We start from the raw sequence: 21,302 nt of genomic DNA on the forward strand, positions 1-21,302 counted from the left end.
ACTAAATTAGGCACTATGTGCAATCTCTTCTTCCCAACTATGAGACCTAGAATTGCTGACAGCTTCACTAGGAAGGGAAAAATGAAAGTCAAGATTCATTTGAGGGTCGTGGGAGAAAAGAAATGAACAGACAAACCAGAGAGAGGTAAAATAGATTTGTAAGTTAACTTACATGATTAGCTTTTGGCTATTTTGTTCATGGAATTTAAGATTCTCAATTCCTAAAATCTTCATTGGTTGTAATTTTAAGAGACGGTCACTTGTGCACATGCCAAGAACACAATACTGAATGGTTTTGAAGGAAAAAATACTCCAGCACTTTATAAACCGTACACTTGATCAGGAATTTTTGTACTTATTTTTCTGTACAAGTCAAGTTAGATCTTGGCTGCTGAAATAAATGTTCGTATTAATAAGGTTACAGGCAATTCTTAGTACTATGTCTGTTATCAGTTGGTGAAATTTTTTAAAAAGTCACCCTCAACAAATAACAAAAATAAACAGCTACATTAATCCCAGAGTTTCCAGTTTGCAACTTTTTCAACATCATTCTGTCTCCAGAGTTTTTTTCAATCTTCCGACCAATGTAATATGCATTCTATTCCAATGATTACCTCTTCATTAGTACTGCAGTTAATAACGCTTGATACAGTCCTTCTTAACTTTGGGTAATCTTCTCTCTGTTCTGAGAAAGAGTCACCAGACCTGAAATGTTAACTCTGATTTTCTCTTCACTGATTCTGCCAGACGTGCTGAGCTTTCCCAGCAACTTCTGTTTTTGTTTTTCTTTCTCCCTGCATAATGTCTCTCTAACACTTTCTCATGTCCTTCAACGTATCCAACTCACACTAAACAGTTGCCCGTACTGCTGTCTTATTGCCTTGCTTCCACCTTCATGCTCCGTGGCAGTTCCCTTGCTCCCTTGTACAATATAATCTTGCTGAAGTAATGTTGTTCTATAAATGTTTTACAAAGTATCATTCTTGACTCTCAGTCTGCATTTGTAGTCTCCTCCATGAACTGTGCCCTCTGTCATTTTTTGTTGTCTGCTCCCATTTCCCCACATATGGAGATTCCCTATTGAGGCTGGATTCTTCCAGCTTTTACATTCCTGATCCAGCAAGTGTCCCCAGTCCCGACAAGAGCCAGTTATTTTAGTTGTGCTAGGCTCGACATTTGGAGTAAGGCAAGAGCTGGTCACATCTCTGTGTCCCAGGGAAGGGAGAATTTTGTACTCCGTGCTATTAATGACACCAACTGGGAAGAATGTGTAAGTCAGACAAATCGCTAGGTCATATAACTGGGCATTCAAAAGTGTCACATCGGACTCAAAATGCTAAGTCTGTCTCTTCACAGATGCTGCCAGAACTGCTGAGTTTTTCCAGCCTTTCTTTGGGTTTGTTTCAGTGGCGGAAGGTGGTTTGTTACATTAAGTAGCCCATGGGGAGAAAGTGGCTCTTCACTTCCAGTCAATGTAAGTTTATAAATAGCAGCGAGACGCCTCTGCATATCACACCTCCAGGCTTTGCTGTCTCCAGGCTTGGAGAGGCGCGTGTGTACGCGCGCGCGCTGTCCTGGGACACGGGCACGTGCATCGACAGGCTTCATGCGCGCGCAAGCTGCTGCTTCTTGTGACATTTGGAGGTGACTGGGGCTGGTTGTAGTCAGCAGAGAGGCAGGCTCGCTGCGGGCTCAGGAGTGCGCTGCTCCTTCTTATTGCTTCTGCAGTCTTCACCCTCCACTTCAACCTCTTTGTATTGGGGTGGCAGAGCAAAGGGACAAATCCTTTATTCTCCCATTCCCACTACTTGATCTGACTGAGGCGGATGAAGAAAAGAGGTGCAAATCAAGAAAGGTAGGCATTATTTCACCAGACGTTTGATGAGCTATAGTCCGACCACTGCAGCCTTGACAGTTGCTGACCTTTGAGTGCCAGGGCTGTTGCTGCTTGTAAAGTTAAATTTTTTGGTGATGTACTGAAAAAAATCTTCGACAGAATTTGAAATAATATAGAAAGCGGGGATGACATTTTCTTTAGAGGTGTTTTGCCTGGAAGTCATGATGAGTGGGGGTTGTGGTAGATTGTGAGCAATTTTTCGAAACCTCTTGGGTATTTTCAGGCTCACCTCCCCACCCACTGCAAGTCCAGAAGAACGCACGCCTCAACTCTTTTTTTATTATTAAACGACGTTCTCCTAGCGAAAAAAAGACTGATTTTTAACATCCACCCATCGTGCAGTGATGTTTACCTTTCCAACTACTTCGAAGTGAATCCTTCTTTGCTGCAAAGGTATGTTACTTGTATAATGGGGTTGCTGTTGTCTTGATTGAGTTAAAATATTTGATCTACTTGGTGTATTGTCTGATTTCAGCCTCCCAAGTGAAAACGTGACTGACTTCTGGGACCCTGACTGGACAGCCTGCCTGCTCTCTAATAAACCTCCTCATCTGATGGGTTCACACCCTACTCCTGGAAACCAGGCATAAGAGGCCAGGTTTGGAAATAGTCATGAGGGCGTATGTTCCTGAAGTCAAACTAGCGAAAGCTACGGAGGTTGGCAATGCCGAGATACGGGCTGAATTTTGCCACAATCACCTAAACTGTCAATTTCAGGGAGTTTCATGGAGGGTTCCTCACTGAGAGCCATATCTCACACTATTTTACACTTGCTCATCTCATGGATGCAGCCATTTGCATACACAGTACGTCATCTGGTGGAAATGGCATTAAACATGATGGACTCAGCCTCCTGGACCTCCCGACAGGGCCTTCACCTGCAGCTTCTTCATGCAGAGGCTGCTAGGCAGCCCCTAGAGGTTAATGTGGGCACTGGACTTGCTGGTACATCCGTTCCTTCTCAATTTCTCTGACAGGTAGAGAGAGAGAGAGAGAGAGAGAGAACATTAAGTGAGGCATGCAGTATCCTTGGCTTTATTAATAGGTGCATTGAGTATAAGAGCAAGGACGTGATGCTTAACTTGTATAAGACGTTTATTAGATTTCAACCTTGGTGTCAGTATTGTTCTGGGTGCCACATTTAAATAATGATGTGAATGTGTTGGAGAGGGTATAGAAGTGGTTTACAAGATTGGTTCCAAGGATACGGCATTTCAGTAATGAAGATAGATTGAAGACACTGGGATGTTCTCCTTGGAGAGGAGAAGACTGAGGAGTTTTGACAAAGGTTTTCAAAATCATGAGTGGGTTCGATGGAGTAAGTAGGCAGAAACTCTTCTTCCTTGTAAAAGGAGAAAAAACAAGAGGGCGTAGATTTACACTGATCAAAAAGAAAAGCGAGGGTGAAGTGAGGAAAAGCTTTTTCACTCAGCAAGGAGTTCACAGAATCATGGAATCCTGATAGTGTGGAAGCAGGCCATTCAGCCCATCAAGTCCACACTGACCCTCCAAAGAATATCTCAGCCGGAACCACCCCCACCCTATCCCCTGTATTCCTGCATATGCCATGGCTAATGCACCTAGCCTGCATGTCCCTGGACATTACGGGAAATTTAACATGGACAATCCACCTAACCTGCACATCTTTGGACTGTGGGAGGAAGCTGGAGCACCCGGAGGAAACCCACGCAGACACAAGGAGAATGTGCAACTCTACAAAGACAGCCAACCAAGGCTAGAATAAGTTCTGGCTCCCTTGTGCTGTGAGGCAGCAACGCTAACCAGCTAGCCACATAGTTAGATTAAGCGATGCACTACCTGGAAGGGTGGTGGAGGCAGGTTCAGTTGAGGCAATCAACAGGGCTTTGGATGATTTATTTGGATAAAACTAACATGCAAGGGTAGGGAAGAAAAATCAGGAAAACAGCACAAGGCAATGATGAACACTTCATAAGCCATTGAAAGCAGGTGGTCTCCTTCTGCTCTGTAACACTGGTATGATTCTGTGACTTCTGTTTTCTCGACATTGAGAAACTCATTTGTCTAATCTCACTATATTTTCCTAATTGACTTTCCATTACACTCATTCATGTGCCAGGAAAATTCCAGCTCACTATCATCTCCGACTTCTCCGATGAGGGCAATGCTATCTGTTTCACTGATGGGTTTCCACTGGCATCTGATACAGAGTGAGAAGAATTCCAGTAACATCCAAACTTATTAGTAAGCCAAGTGTTCAACTGTTCTCTGTAAAAGTAAATTCACTGTGGAGAGTTAACTTGGTGTTAGCCTTCCTATATCAATTCACTAATGTTTCCAACTTGAACTGACTTGAAACCAAATTGAAACTGGCTACCCTTCTCTCAGATAATAAAATGTGAGGCTGGACGAACACAGCAGGCCAAGCAGCATCTCAGGAGCACAAAAGCTGACGTTTCGGGCCTAGACCCTTCATCAGAGAGGGGGATGGGGGGAGGGAACTGGAATAAATAGGGAGAGAGGGGGAGGCGGACCGAAGATGGAGAGTAAAGAAGATAGGTGGAGAGAGTGTAGGTGGGGAGGTAGGGAGGGGATAGGTCAGTCCAGGGAAGACGGACAGGTCAAGGAGGTGGGATGAGGTTAGTAGGTAGCGGGGGGTGCGGCTTGGGGTGGGAGGAAGGGATGGGTGAGAGGAAGAACCGGTTAGGGATGCAGAGACAGGTTGGACTGGTTTTGGGATGCAGTGGGTGGGGGGGAAGAGCTGGGCTGGTTGTGTGGTGCAGTGGGGGGAGGGGACGAACTGGGCTGGTTGAGGGATGCAGTAGGGGAAGGGGAGATTTTGAAACTGGTGAAGTCCACATTGATACCATATGGCTGCAGGGTTCCCAGGCGGAATATGAGTTGCTGTTCCTGCAACCTTCGGGTGGCATCATTGTGGCAGTGCAGGAGGCCCATGATGGACATGTCATCAAGAGAATGGGAGGGGGAGTGGAAATGGTTTGCGACTGGGAGGTGCAGTTGTTTTTTGCGAACTGAGCGGAGGTGTTCTGCAAAGCGGTCCCCAAGCCTCCGCTTGGTTTCCCCAATGTAGAGGAAGCCGCACCGGGTACAGTGGATGCAGTATACCACATTGGCAGATGTGCAGGTGAACCTCTGCTTGATGTGGAATGTCATCTTGGGGCCTGGGATGGGGGTGAGGGAGGAGGTGTGGGGACAAGTGTAGCATTTCCTGCGGTTGCAGTGGAAGGTGCCGGGTGTGGTGGGGTTGGAGGGCAGTGTGGAGCGAACAAGGGAGTCACGGAGAGAGTGGTCTCTCCGGAAAGCAGACAGGGGAGGGGATGGAAAAATGTCTTGGGTGGTGGGGTCGGATTGTAAATGGCGGAAGTGTCGGAGGATAATGCGTTGTATCCGGAGGTTGGTAGGGTGGTGTGTGAGAACGAGGGGGATCCTCTTGGGGCGGTTGTGGCGGGGGCGGGGTGTGAGGGATGTGTCGCGGGAAATGCGGGAGACGCGGTCAAGGGCGTTCTCGATCACCGTGGGGGGAAAGTTGCGGTCCTTAAAGAACTTGGACATCTGGGATGTGCGGGAGTGGAATGTCTTGTCGTGGGAGCAGATGCGGCGGAGGAATTGGGAATAGGGGATGGAATTTTTGCAGGAGGGTGGGTGGGAGGAGGTGTATTCTAGGTAGCTGTGGGAGTCGGTGGGCTTGAAATGGACATCAGTTACAAGCTGGTTGCCTGAGATGGAGACTGAGAGGTCCAGGAAGGTGAGGGATGTGCTGGAGATGGCCCAGGTGAACTGAAGGTTGGGGTGGAAGGTGTTGGTGAAGTGGATGAACTGTTTGAGCTCCTCTGGGGAGCAAGAGGCGGCGCCGATACAGTCATCAATGTACCGGAGGAAGAGGTGGGGTTTGGGGCCTGTGTAGGTGCGGAAGAGGGACTGTTCCACGTAACCTACAAAGAGGCAGGCATAGCTGGGGCCCATGCAAGTGCCCATGGCCACCCCCTTAGTCTGTAGGAAGTGGGAGGAGTGTGTGCCCTTCTCTCAGACTTGGTTTTGTTGCTGATTAAATAATTTCATGGTTGCGTGTGGGATCTTTTCCTAATTAGACAGTAAATTCCAGGAATTTGTTGTAGGATGTGTCGTGGGCTTCATGCTATGAATGCATTGCCACCATTTATCTCATCACAATATGAGCATTCACTGCCTCCCATCTAGGGAAAGTTCTCACAGCTTGATATGCAAGTCGGTAGGATGGACTATATATAGTCACATATTTCTTCAAAGGTTCTGAAAAATTTGTGATAAAGAGTTCATCTGTAGAAATGAATTGTAAATCTAGTCGAAGTCAATTGGATTGCTAGGTTTGTGATCCAGTTTCTTTTGTGTGTACTCCTGATGTGAAAACAATTAAAAAAGAGTTATGTACTGTCACAGGAAAAGCATATTATACTATATAATGTTTTGGTTCTTTGATATATCATCAGTTTTGTTTCTTTTTTACTTCATTTCCAGCATCTGCAGTATTTTGCTTTTTCCTTAGGGCTGACATGACAAATAATAAGTCCACACTTCTCCTGTTATATAAATTGATCACTTGAGATTTATCATTCGTGCATTTGACTTGATGAGTGCAAGCTGGAACATTTTGGTAATGTGCTTCTCTTTTCCACCATGCTGCGCAGCAAGTCTTGTGTTATTTAGGATGCACAAAACAACTGTTGGATTCTATTGAATGTAACACAATGCTTTCAGTTTTGGAGTTTTAGTCTTCTTGCAGGGTGGGGACAGGAAGGGTACTGGGTCCATTTGCAGGGTGTGGTTTAATGCATGTAGCGTAAAGCAGCAAATGCTGGCCCATCAGTCATCCAGCTGGAACTCAACAACTTCTGCTTTTAACTCAAATATGTTTCTGAGTGGAAGAGAACCACCAGGGAACAAACAGATTTACAAAAGCAAGAAGCTAATTGACTATTAGCTTTAGCCATGGACTCTGGTTTTAACTGCTAGTGTACAAGTTTCCCAGGTTGCCTGTAATTTCCCAGGCTTAACAAGATGAGAGGACATTGACCTCGGTAATTGACAGGCTGGAAAGTCGTTTTAATACAGAGCTATAGCAACAGCTACTTTGCTGAAGTGAGAGACTTTAGCTCACATGACTTGTTCTGAGAGAGTGCCTTCATTGCTGTTAAAGTGGTTTCAAGATTTTGGAGGTCATTTCTACAACTTCGGATTCTTTTTGGCTGTGATCTGTTCTTCCTGGCTTTTGATGTCCAGAGAAGTTTATGAACGGAAACAAAATGAGCAAAACCAATAAGGCATATCATCTGCCTCCTCCTCAGTCTCCTACTACAACGCAGGACTGAGAGGATGACCGCAGAGCTCCAGTTCACTGAAGACAGTGCCCTTCAATATTGGATATACAGGTAGATGTTTAGTTTTCCAGAGCCCACTGAGCACTAACGCCTCAGGCAATGCAAGTTTTCATGTCCGGTCTTTGTTAACATCTACAAACTCCAGAAAGCAAATTGCTTTCCAAGGTCATCCATGCTTATGGTGTTCACCATTTTAGTGACTCTTCTCGTTCATTGTCCATGGGGAACAAATTTTCTCTGTAGGCCCTAAAGTCATCAGCTTGATTTCAGGGCTGCCTCTGAGAACAGAGGGATATCCTTCCCACGTTGAGACTCCAGTTGTTGTTCCTTTTTTGATAATTGTAGAATGAATCAATCCTGTCCCTTTCTGAGACAAGTTTTCCAGTATATTTTTAGTCATCTAGGTGTAAAATAAAACAAACCTAGTTTTTGGTGAGTGAGCTTTTGTTGGCAAGCCAACTTTTCTCAAACTAAAAACAAAATTTGCACTGTGTAAAGTGAAAATTGATTGGAGTGAATGTAATGAAGCATGATAGTTTACCGATTCTAAATTGCAGTATTCCTCATTGAGAGTAAACCAAGTGGTTGTATTATTGCTAGACTATTTAAGCAGAAACTCAGCTAATATTCTGACGACCTGGGTTTGAATCCCACCACAATGGTTGAATGTGAATTCAGTAAACAAAAATGATGACAAAAAATCTGATTTACTAATGTCCTTCAGGGAAGGAAATCTGCCATCCTCACCTGGTCTGGCCCACATGTGACACTAAGCGCACAGCAATGAGGTTGACTCTTAGTTGCCCTCTGAAATTGCCTAGCTGCCCGTTAAGTTGTGTCAGTTGCTACAAAGTCTCAAAGAAATGAAACTGGATGAATCATCTAGTAGTGATCTAGGCACCGGAAAAGACAATGGCAGAAACAGCCCTGTCGACCCTGAAAAGACCGCCTTTCTAACATCGGGGCTAGTGCCAACATTGGGAGGGCTGTCTCAACAGCTTGACATTGCCATATTCATGGAATTGTACCTGACAGACAGTGTCTGAGACCGCACCATCACCATCACTGGATATGTCCTATCCCACCGGCAGGCAGACCTAGCAGAGGGGGTGGCACATGGGATCCAGTCAGGAGGGAGTTGCTCTGGGAGTCCTCAACATTGACTCCAGACCCTGTGAAGTCCGATGGCTTCAAGTTAAACAGGACTAAGGAAACCTCCTGCTGATTACCACGTACCATCATCCCTCAGCTGATTAATCGGTCCTCCTCCGTGTTGAACAGGGGTGGCACGGTGGCTCAGTGGTTAGCACTGCAGCCACAGCCCCAGGGACCTGCGTTCGATTCCAGCCTTGGGCGATTGTCTGTCCGGAGTTTGCACATTCTCCCTGTGTCTGCGTGGGTTTCCTCCAGGTGCTCCGGTTTCCTCTCACGGTCTAAAGACATGCAGGCTAGGTGGATCGGCCATGCTAAATTGCCCATAGTGTTCAGGGGTGTGTGGGTTATAGGGGGATGGGCCTGGGTGGGATGCACCAAGGGGTGGTGTGGACTTGTTGGGCCAAAGGGCCTGTTTCCACACCGTAGGGAATGTAATCTAATCTAATCTAACAGCACTTAGAAGAAGCACTGAGGATGGCAAAGGCACAAAATATACTCAGTGGTGGATATTAAAATATCCCACCCAAAGAGTGGCTCAGCAGCAGTGTTACTGATCGAGCTGGTCGGGTCCTAAAAGTCACAGCTGCTAGTTCTGCGGCAGGCGGTGAGGGAACCAATAAGAGGGAAAAACATACTCAACCTCATCCTGAACAATTTGTCCATTGCATTTGTCCCTGACAATATCAGTAAGAGTGACCTCTGCACAGTCCTTGTAGAGATAAAATCCCTCCTTCACATTGAGAGTAACCTCTATCTACCACTTTGCTAAATGTGACAGACTTCCAACAGATCAAGCAACTTAAGTTGGGCATCCATAAGGTGCTTTGGGCTATCAGCAACAGCAGAATTGTACTTCAGCAAACCTGTAATCTCATGGCCTGCCATATCCCCCATTCATCGTTACTATAAAGCCAGGGGATCTACCCTGGTTCAATGGAGAGTGCACGAGGGTCTGCCAGGAGCAGCACCAGGTATAAAATGAGCTGTCAATCTGGTGAAGCTACCAAACAGGACTATTTGCATGCAGTATAAGCAGCAGTTGATAGACAGAGCTAAGCAACCGCACAACCTGTAGATTAGATCTAAGCCTGGTAGTCCTGCCACATCCAATCATGAATGGTGGTAGATAATTCATCAACTCACAGGAGGAAGAGACTGCACAAATATTCCCATCCTCAATCATGGAAGCACCCAGCACATCAGTGCAAAAAGATAAAGCTGAAGCATTTGCATCAGTGTTCAGCCAGAAATCCCAAGTTGATGATCCATCTTGGCCTCCTCCATGGTTCATGGCATCGTACATACCAGTCTTTAGAAAATTCAGTTTACTTCACATGATATCAAGAAATGTTTGGACGCAGTGCAGAGGGTATGAACCCTGACAAAAGTCCAGCAATAGTGCTGAAGACCTCTGTTCCAGAAGTTGCTGCTCTCCTAGCCAAGCTGTTCCAGTACAGTTACGACACTGTCATCTACTTGACAATGTGGAAAATTACCCAGGTATGTCCTGTACCTTTAAAAAAAAGGACAAAACCAATTCCACCATTTACTGCCCCATCAGTCTGCTCTCAATCATCAGTAAAGTGATGGAAGGTGTCATTAACAGTGCTATCAAGCAACACCTGCTCAGCATTGACTTACCCAGTGATACACAGTTTGGGTTCTACAAGGGCTACTCAGCTCCTGATCCCATTATAGCCTTGGTTCAAACAGGGACAAAAGAACTGAATTCCAGAGGTGAGGTGAGAGTGATAGCTCTTGACATCAGGACTGCATTTGACTGAGTGTGGCATCAAGGAGCCCTAGCAAAACTGGAATTGATTGGTATCAGGGGGCAAACTGTCCCTGGCAGAAAGGAGGATGGCTGTGGTTGTTTGGTGTCAGTCACCTTAGCTTCAGGACATTCCTACAGAGTTCATCAGGGTAGTGTCCTAGACCCAACCATCTTCAGCTGCATCATCAATAATCTTCCCTCCATAAGGTCAGAAGTGGTAATGTTCACCAATGATTGCACAATGTTCAGCACTGTTAGCAACTCCTCAAATACTGAAGCAGTCCATATTCAAATGCAACAATATCTGGACAATAACCAGGCTTGAGCTGACAAGTGGCAAGTAACATTTACGCTACACAAATGCCAGACAATGACCACCTCCAATCAGAGACAATCTAACCACCAGCTTTTATCTTTCACTGATATCACCATCACTGAATCCCCCACTATCAACATCCTGGGGGTTACCATTGACTAGAAATTCATTTACATGGATTTGCCATATAAACACAGTGGCTATAAGAGCACGTCAGAGGCTAGGAATACTGTGGCAAGTGACTTGTCTTGTTACTCCCTAGAGCCTGCTCACCATCTACAAGGCACAAGTCAGGAGTGTGATGAAATACTCCCCACTTGCCTGGATGAGTGTAGCCCCAACAACACTTACGAAGCTTGAAACCATCAGGACCAAGCAGCCTCCTTGATTGGTACTACATCCACAAGCATTCACTTCTTCCACCAAAGACATTCAGTAGCAGCAGTGTGTGTTATCTACAAGATGCACTGCAGAAATTCAGCAAAGATCCTCAGACAGCACCTTCCAAACCCACGACCACTTCCACTTAGAAAGCCAAGGGCAGCAGATACATGGGAATACCACCACCTCCACGTTCACCTCCAAGCTACTCACCATCCTGACTTGGAAATATATCACTCTTTCTTCAATGTTGCTGGGTCAGTATCCTGGAATTCCCTCCCTGAGGTAAATGTGGGTCAACCGAAATCAGGGGGACTGCAGTGATTTAAGAAGGCAGCTCACCACCACCTTCTCAAGGGCAACTGGGGACGGGCAATGAACACTGGCCAGCCAGTGACGCCCACATCCCACAAATGAATAACAAAAAGAAAAAACATGAAATGTGAATAAGTACATTTTTCAATGGTATTGGATATTCACTGCCACATTCACTCCCAGTAATATAAATATGGAATTTAAACCAGTTTTGGGAGGGACAAGGATAGAGGGAGCAATTTCCTTTATATTATCTGGTTATGAATTGCATATTGAATACAACTTAAAGTAGGCTCAATGTTAGTTTTACAAACTAGAGTATACTGATATTGTCGGCAAAATCATATTTTTCTTTTACCTTACTGAAATTCTTAGAATCATTAAACACCAATTTATGAGAGGAATTTTAAAATTGAGACTCTTTCTGGACTCAGGTCAACAACTGACAACCATTATTTCTGAAGTTTTCTTATCTTGATGAGCTTGTGGAACTCCTCTTATCAAGTAGAACAGCTTTTCGGTAATGACGCTGTTAAAAGAGGGGAACTCCATTCTTTTTTCATATCAGAATTACTTTTTGGTTAAAGCTAAACATGCTGTACTTTTATGACTGCTCATGCAATCTCATTGAGACAGGGTGGGTGGGAGAGCAAATATGTAGCCATTGCATCAGCAGAAGTTAACACTGCTGTAAAAATAAAGATTGTCATATGCCAGTTTGCTGTCTATGAAATAACTTTCTGGTTAGTTTAGTACCATTAAAGTAATATTGCAAGTACACTGACCTCAAAGTTAGCAGTTAATGCACATAATTACATTTGCTCTGAAATCTTTTCTCTGTGATTTAAATGGAGCCACTAACTTGTATAAAAATAAATGTGTTACTGCTTCTTCAATAGCAGCCAGAAGAATTTAAGACAAGACTTTAATTGTTCACGAGCCAGTTTCCTGAAAAGCAGTTCTTGACCTGTCGAGTTTAATTTATTGTTTCTTTTGTATCTATATATATTGTACAACTGATATTTGAAGCACATTGTCTTGATTGTAGATGTTGGCATTAATTTTTCTGGAACAAATAACCTTAACTAAAGACTTGTCTAAATTAGGTAGCGTAAATAGTAGTTCAGGTAGTATCTTTATTGATAGATAAAATGTACCTCTAATATTAATGTGTATCCTTTCTCACAATAAACTACTTAATAATATATAACCTGTTGGTTTTGTTCAAGAAATGAGCTGACAGCAATAGTGTTTAGTACAGTGCCCTTTCTCCCCTGAGATCTGAATTTGAATCTGGTTACTGTAATATACACACACACCTATCTAGAATTCTCAGTCATGTGGTCTTAAAATCTTGCTGACCAGTTTAAAGGTACAGCCATAATTTCATCAGCTGAAGTAAATTGGGAAATAAAGATAAATTGCAAGATACAAAAAAAAGAGAACAGTCAAAGTCTAAATAAAACAAATTGATGATCAAAGTAGTAAGAGAGGTTAAATTAGTGATATTCATCAGTCAGAAAAATCAAGTAAGCACAATGCGATAATGATTTGTAAATTATGTCCACCATCATTTAACAAGCTATAAATATAGCAGGATAATGAATGAACAGTTGATCATGAAAGTGTTTCTCCCAACATGACGTATAATTAAGCTTTGAATAATGATGTTCTTGTCTGGTAGAAAAATCTGTTCTAAATTTAGTTTTCACTCATTTGTACCTGCATCTTTTGGTTTTCCTCCTTTCAGACATTATTAGTAGTTAATGAAAGCCAATATAGATTTGTTCTTTGTGAGAAACCAATCTTGTTGGCAGATTTTGAAAATTAGACGCTCTGAAGCACTGCACTTAATTAAAAACTTGTGACGAATTACTTGGTACAGAACTTTGATACTGCGAAAAAAAATTGCTGGGAAAAGAAACAGCCTCAAGATGTGACTCACTTGCAGTTACGAGAAGCTACATATATTCATAAGCAGGGCCCTGTTATTTTCAAACAGAACAAGTCCAGACATGATATCTTTTCAATTACACGAAAACTTGGGAGACAACTGTGTCCGATCCATTCCTCATGGAAATGCTTTGACCAATCAGAGTTGACTTAACTGGTTTGAGCTTAAACAACAACTCGTGGGATAATTGTTCCCTGGTGTTTTCTCCACGGTAACACATAAACCAATCAGATTTCACTTGGAAACCAATTAGCACCGTCATCTCCTGTCGTATAAATTATAATTCTCTTGGAAATTTGTTATTCTTGCGATTCTCAATAGTGCAAGTTAGAAAGTTTCAACAGTTTGTTCTGTACAGATATTCTGACGATTTGTAGTTAAAGTCAAAACTCTAAAGGCATGATAAGACATTTTATATAATATATAACATTGTTGATTTGAAGAAACAAAGTTTGGTCATTAATATCTGTTACGTTTGGACACCTGTAATCAACAGCTGTCTCTGAAACAACTTAGAGTCCTTTGAGGAGTGTTTAAAGTAAAATGCCTGAATTTACAAAAGAATCATATTCAGAGAAGGTAACACTGTTCAAACATAACACTGAGCAATGCATTATAAGTGAAATGGAATATTAAGAAATGAAAGGTGATAGGCATCTGAAGCAAACATTTTAAAAATAAATACATAACATTGCATTATATTATTCACTAAAAAGTACTCAGTTTAATAATCATTCAGACTTTGAAGCTGTCATAGCCCAAAGCAACATCAAGCAGCTATCAATAAGTGTGACCAAAAATGAAGTGTTACATTCCTGGTGTTAATGTTATGAAAATTAAAAAAAATTGCTGGGAGATCATAAATTATTTAAGAAATATTTCTCTATTTTCATTTAATTAAAAAGTAATAATTTTGTGAGTCTAATCCAACATAGTCCTGTAACCCTTGTTTTGGATTTGCACTCATTCATTTAAAATGTTCTCCTGACCATGGTAGCTTTTGAACATATTCCTGTTGTTGCAGGTGAGTTAGAGTAAAACGTTTTATCATGAGCGCAACTCATCCCTCACTCCCCGCCCCTGCAATAAACCGCCAAAAGAGAATCGCCCTAGTCCTCACATACCACCCCACCAACCTCCGGATACAACACATCTTCCTCCGAGACTTCTGCCAACTACAAGCCGACCCCACCACTAAAGACATTTTTCCATCCCCACTCTTGTCTGCCTTCCAGAGAGACCACTCTCTCCGTGACTCCCTTGTCCACTCCACACTCCCCTCCAACCCCACCACACCCGGCACTTTCCCCTGCAACCGCAGGAAGTGTTACACTTGCCTCCACACCACCTCCCTCACCCCCATCCCAGGCCCCAAGATGACTTTCCCATCAAGCAGATGTTGACCTGCACATCCGCCAATGTAGTATACTGTATCCACTGTACCCGGTGTGGCTTCCTCTACATTGGGGAAACCAAGCGGAGGCTTGGGGACCGCTTTGAAGAACACCTATGCTTAGTTCGCAATAAACAACTGCACCTCCCAGCCGCAAACCATTTTAACTCCCCCTCCCATTCCTTTGACGACATGTCCATCCTGGGCCTCCTGCAGTGCCATAATGATACCACCCGTAGGTTGCAGGAACAGCAACTCATATTCCGCTTGGGAACCCTGCAACCCAATGGTATCAATGTGAATTTCACCAGCTTCAAAACCTCCCCTCCCCCTACTGCATCCCAAAACCAGCCCAGCTCGTCCCAGCCTCCCTAACCTGTTCTTCCTCTCACCTATCCCCTCCTCCCACATCAAGCTGCACCTCCATTTCCTACCTACTAACCTCATCCCGCCCCCTTGACCTGTCCGTCCTCCCTGGACTGACCTATCCCCTCCCTCCCTTCCCACCTATACTCTCCTCTCCACCTATCTTCTCCTCCGTCCATCTTCGGTCCACCTCCCCCTCTCTCCCTATTTATTTCAGAATCCTCTCCTCATCCCCCTTTTCTGATGAAGGATCTAGGCCCAAAACATCAGCTTTTGTTCTCCTAAGATGCTGCTTGGCCTGCTGTGTTCACCCAGCTCCACGCTTTGTTATCTCAAGTTTCATCATGAAATGTGTTTGACAAAGGTGTAGATTTTACTTCCATGTGCCACATTAGGAGGCAACTTGAGTATAGAAAGATTATGGAAGTAGCAAGACAGACTATCAGGTAGCTAAGAACTGGAAAGTTGTAGGCAACTAGGACAAAAGCTAAATAAGGTGTCTCTGGTAACTTACCTAGCTCTGAGTTGGACATTTATGGATTCAAGTCTCACTTGAAGTTGAGATTTGTGCAGATCATCCAAGATGACACTTAATGAAGTTTTAGGGAGTGTTGCATCATCTCAGGTGTTGTCATTTTCATGAGCTGTGAAAATGAGATCTTGTCTAGCCCTTCGACACTTTGCGATTTCTCCCTGATATCCAGGCTAATATTTATGTCTTGACCAATATTATTGAAATAGTTTAGCTGGTCATTTATCCTTTTGATTATTCAGTGTGTGTAAGTTGGTTGCCATGTTTCTCTACATAACAAAAACATGTTGGGCATGGAGAATTTGAGGGCACTCTGAGGTTGTGAAATGAACTGGGAAGACAGTTGGGCATCAGGGAGGAATAATTGAGCAATTGTAAAGGGAAAGCTGAAAACTAACTTCTTCTAACCAATGGAGAGTCTTCACCCTAGTCAAAAAGTGTCAAAGCCCCGATTCCATGAGAATTACCCCAGAACCTACAACCTGCAATTTTGTACCTAATTATAGTTGGCGTTGGTGAGATAGAGCTGGATTGTAGTTTGCACTTCTGTGGTTAACTGAGGCAACTGCAAATGTTGAAGCACAGCCCCTTTAAACAGACCCACCTTGTGTTAGTGGGGTATCAAAGATATAACCTGTGAGATCATTAAATACCTTTTTGGCTTGCCTTGTATATGCTAACCACCATAACCTGGGCTCATCTAAAACTCTACTGCCCAGATCTTAACTCTCACTATTCCCCCATTATCTCTGTGCATGCTGATCTGAATTAATTTCCTAACAGGGGACTTGAGGGTGCCTAGTGTCTCAGTATTTCACACTGCTGTCTGACAGCTCCAAGGTCCTGGGTTTGATTCCAGTCTCAGGTGACTGTTTATGCAGAGTTTGCAGATTTTCCTTGTGCACCCTTCGGTGCTCTGGTTTCCTCTCGCAGTCTGAAGATGTGCAGTTTAGGTGGATTGGCCATGCTAAATGCAGGGTTATGGGGATGGGGAGGGGAGTGGGTCTGGGTGGGATGCTCTTTGGAGGGTCACTGTGGACTTGATGGGCTGAATGACCTGCTTTCACACTGTAGGGATTCTATTTTATTCATGTCTCAATTTTGAAATTCTCGCCCTTGAGTTCAAATCGCTCCATCTCTAAATATCTAAATCTCTACATTTTTCTTCCTAGAAGATAAATCTCTTCAAGATTCCACCTAATATTTTCTTCTTTGGATCAGTGTAAATTTTTGTCTTTGTAAATTCTGAGTAAATTGGTTAGGAAACTTTATTAAATTAGAGATTGCATATACTTGCTTGTTGTTGTGGCCACATAACAATGCAGAAATAATCATAGTAATCTCATTGAATGCTTGTGAAGATTACTTCAATATTACGTTTTCATATTTATGCTATATTCTCCCTGCAAAGGGAAATGAGCGACTGTTTATAGCAGCTGAATTTTTTTTAAGGGGGGTGACGGTTGTTCATGTCCCAGTTTTTGAAAGTGAGTAGTTTTTTGCAGATTGGTGGGCTGAGATTTATGTTTATGAAAGAAAGAAGTTGATGCACTGAATCCAGAAGTAAACTCTAAAATAATGTCATTGGCAACCAGAAGGCAAGTTCATAATGCATAGTAGCTTCATTCTTAAAAGCATTTGCTTTAGGTATATAGAGTGATGTTCAGAAAAGTCAGCTATGCTTCACTTAAAATATTCAGAAAGAATTTGGATCAAATTCTACTCATCAGAGAATAGAACAGAATAGAATGGTGGTTTATTATTATTTGTACTTTTTACAAAATTAATACAGCAAAAAAGTGTTCAATTTGGCAAACCATTGTGTCCATATATTAATAACAGAAGGCATAGATAAAAAAAATTTAAGACAAAGTCCATCTTAATTCAATTCACAGCACTTGAGTTCGGGAAAAGATAAAGCAATATGAGACTGGAATTTGGGGTGGAAAAAAAAACCCAGAACAAAAGCACAAAAAAACTTCCAAAAATAACAGAACTCCCAAATAAAACAAGAAAAAAAAACCCAAAATACAAAAACATAAATAAGAAACTCCACTTGCATTCTGTAGTGACAGATGTTTCTTGCAATCGGTGACCTCAGTACCTTTTTTTCATGGAAGAAATGACAGTGAGCAAACGGAAGTAAAATAAATTGTACAATACAGTAGAATATTCAAGACGTGAGTGTCTAAGTCATAGAAACATAATAATAAAGTTCATAGATAATGGGAACTGCAGATGCTGGAGAATCTGGGATAACAAAGTGTGGAGCTGGATGAACACAGCAGGCCAAGCAGCATCTTAGGAGCACAAAAGCTGACTTTTCGGGCCTAGACCCTTCATCAGAAAAACTGGTCCAGGCCCGAAAAGTCAGCTTTTGTGCTCCTGAAATGCTGCTTGGCCTGCTGTGTTCATCCAGCTCCACACTTTGTTATCTAGAATAAAGTCCATAATTATTTTAAATTGAGAATATTGCTTTTTTGCAGCAAGCTGAGATAAACAACTTGTGAACAACTTTTGTTGTGTGTTGAGGGATCACTCTTGGTGAGGGCATTCTCTTCTGCCTTGTTTGATGAAATAACTTGGCTGAGAGTGCTTCATTTAAAACTTCATTCAGAAGTTGTCTCTAGCATTGCAGCATCAGTTCTGTGATAGTAGCTATCTTGGAGCTGTATAGTTTACATCTTTGAAAAAGATATTTTATTTAAATGAATTGAAACATTTGTTTGACTACTTTTAAGGAAAATGCACCTTCTTCAAGAAGCTAGATTAAAAACTTGTCGTTCTTGGAATGAGTCAGCATTTCTGTGTGAGGTGAAGGTGAATGCAACAGTTTTGAAAGTGTTATAAATTGGTGCAAAACAGAAAATGCTGAAAAGCTGACATAAAGGAGGAAGAAAATGTTTGCATTCAATAGATTTCACACGTAGAGGATCAAAGCACTCCATAGCCAGTTAAATATTTTTTGTATGCAGTTATTTCTGCTATTTTTTAGGCAAACACAGCATCTAATTTGCATACAGCAAGTTCCCCAAAACAGCAGGTGAATGAATAATTAGACAGTTCATTTTCTTTTGTTGTTTCAGGAATAATTTAACCCATGACACCATTCTTCAGACTATTGTAGTGGAATATTTCATTTCTGCCTGAGAGGGCAGATGTGACCTTAGTTTGATGTCATAGCTGAAAAAATTTAGTTGGCACTTAGAGTAGAGAATCCTCTCAGTAACCAGTATAGAATTGGCAACAAATAAACTTTGTTAGGATGACATGCTGAGTTTTATATTGCACTGTTTTGCTGTAGAAAAAGATAAATGAGAAGGTAAAGTTGCCATCAGTCCCAGAGTTCAGTAGGGCTGCTGTCTCATGAGATAAAAATGACTGGTGGTAGCTTAATCAGAGGGTCACTTTGCCTCAGGCAAGGGCCATGGTTGAGAAGGGGGGACCCTTCATGGTCATATCAGGAATTGCACTTGTGCTGTTGACATTACTCTGAATTGCAAACCAGCCATCCAACCAACTGAGGTAATTCACAGTGGAGGGACAATAAAAATGTTAATTATTTTTGCATTTTTAATTGAGCTGCTACGTCCATTTTTAAATATAAATCTTTTGCAGTTAGGATTTATTTTGATGGGTCTTTTTACATACATATTCTGAACAATGCGTTAAGTACATTGTGGGTGTATAGGACTGTGTGTGAGATCTTTTATTTGGGTGAGCCCAGTTCAGTTTTTCAGTTTTATTTATGGCACTTCTGTAAGACATTCTCATGTGATGTTGCTGATAAAGAAATCTGGCAGCGGTCACAACTTGTTCGCAGACGAATTCTGATAGAGCTGCTGTTGAAATATCTGCTACGTGTGCAAACACAATCCATGGTTATTCCTTATGATTTGCTTGTCTGTCTTTATTTTTCTCTATCTCTTCCCCCGCGCTCTCTTGCTTTCCCTCACTGTCCTTCATTCTGTTACTCTCTTTTTTGTCTCTCCCTGTTTCTCTCTTTTGCTCCCTCCCACATCCCCACCCTTCACCTCCCCTAGAGATATCTTAACTCTGTTTGGAGTGTTCTCTCAAAAGCTCCAGCTGAGACCATAAGGGAAAAGGAAAACCCTAGCATGTAGTCAATGAATCAGTTTGATTCAGTGGATTCCTCTGGAGATGGTTTTTATTTCATTTTCAATACACAAAGGAAGCCTTGAAATTTCCAAAGTTGCTGACACAGTCTGAGTCCTTTTGAATCTGAAAAGTAGATTCATGTGTTCATGTTTGGTAAAATCCATTTGTTTCCAGTGTTTTGTTTTGTTTTCTGCTTTAATCGTGAACTTCAACCTAGAGCTTCAACTAGATGAGGTTCTGGCTTTGGAAGCCTCACATCTATGAAGTAATGATCTTATGCATCAGTGGTCAACTCTTGTAAAATATCAGCTTGGTCTGGTTCAGCATCCTCACTCAGGCATAGCAGACTCTATCTATCTACTGCTTTATCTGTAAATGAAGGCACTATCTACTGGCCTTTGTTTTTGCTGGGTTGTCTTCTCAGCCAGCTCAGTTTTCCATTTCTCCTCATGTATGCCAGTGCCTGTGTGCCTCTAGAGGCCAGGGATGTGACTGACTATGTTGATGTCTGCTGACTTCATATCATGCTTACAGGTATCCTTTATAGGGGAGGCTTGGAAATCCAGTAGGTTATGACCCAGTCACCAGTTAACCCTATTTTGAGGTCTTTGAACATCTGGCCATCATAATCTGATCGATGTGGCCAAGACAGTGCATGTGTCTTTGGCTTAGTAATAAGTGCATTCTCTTGGAAATGGCATTCTCCAGAACGTCTGAATGGGTGACTTTATTTCGAAAAGATCTGCTGAAGATGCATCAGAAAGTGAAGGTGGAAACTCTTCAGCTTTTCCTCTTAATTGGATGGATTGCCCAGGTCCCACTACTATAGTGGAGTGCACTGAGGATCCCGACTTGGAAAACAGTGTGGATTACTCAGTCATATTGCTGCTGCTCCACATTTAGTTACTCGGCTTGGCCATGGGTGTTGATGGTTTCAGCATCAAGCAACAAATTGCTACTAATTGTACAGCCTTGATTTGTGAAGCCATCGACACCCTTCAGTTTCACATTGCCAATGGCGATAGCTGGCAGCATAATAACATCTTCAATCATGGTTTTTGTTTTCCTGATGCTGATAGTCAAACCAAACTCTTTATAGCCTTGAGAGAGTTTATTTTTTTTCTGCTGAAGGTGTTCCCTGGTGTGGAATACTAGAATGGCCTCATTGGTGGAGAACAAATCTCTGATGAGAATTTGGCAACTTTTTGCCTTGGATCTCAGGTGGACTAAACAACTTTCCTTTCGTCTTGATAAGTAAGTAGCCACCTTCCGTAGATGAGATATATGACAGCAACATAGAAGCGAATTTATCAAAGTAGGTCCCAGTGCAGCTCACTAAGCATACTGATGTTGCCCTCTTATAGCTGACCCTATCCGTTATTTTTGTCGTAGAAAGAGGAGATCATATTGAGAAGCTTTGGCAGACAGCCAGTTTTGTCCATACTGTATCTGCCGACATGGTGAAATGTCTGGGTGGTATGTGTAATGCATAATTTTCTCCTTTGTTCAGAGATTTCCTTCTCTTCTCTGCTGAACTGAAATGATCATATTAATTTTGAAACTTTTAGCTTTGAGACCACGCTGGGATTTGGGAATAGGTGTGCTCTGCCAAGATCTGCTGCCAAGGTTGAAATGGGCAAATGTTTGTCACACAGTTCGCAGCAGGGAGATGCCTCAATAGTTGCTGCACACATTGCTGTAACACTTGCTTTTGTGCAAGGTCATGATTTTTGCATTTTACGTGTC

The 21,302-nt window shown here is 42.5% G+C and overlaps 1 protein-coding gene across 3 annotated transcripts in view; it reads left to right on the plus strand.

The window, feature by feature from the left end:
* Positions 1 to 1,649: 1,649 nt before the first annotated feature.
* The window catches only part of LOC125455723 (spectrin beta chain, non-erythrocytic 1-like), a 247,207-nt gene continuing 227,554 nt past the window's right edge, over positions 1,650 to 21,302 (plus strand). For 2 of the 3 annotated variants that reach the window (XM_048538084.2, XM_059649257.1), the window contains exon 1: positions 1,650 to 1,855. The gene's annotated coding sequence lies outside the window, so the exon portion shown is untranslated. Of the gene's footprint in view, positions 1,856 to 2,372; positions 2,496 to 21,302 lie in introns of all 3 variants that reach the window. The other variant, XM_059649255.1, reaches the window with a different exon arrangement.

The sequence above is a fragment of the Stegostoma tigrinum genome, chromosome 10, assembly GCF_030684315.1.
Source record: "Stegostoma tigrinum isolate sSteTig4 chromosome 10, sSteTig4.hap1, whole genome shotgun sequence".
Lineage (NCBI taxonomy): Eukaryota > Metazoa > Chordata > Chondrichthyes > Orectolobiformes > Stegostomatidae > Stegostoma > Stegostoma tigrinum.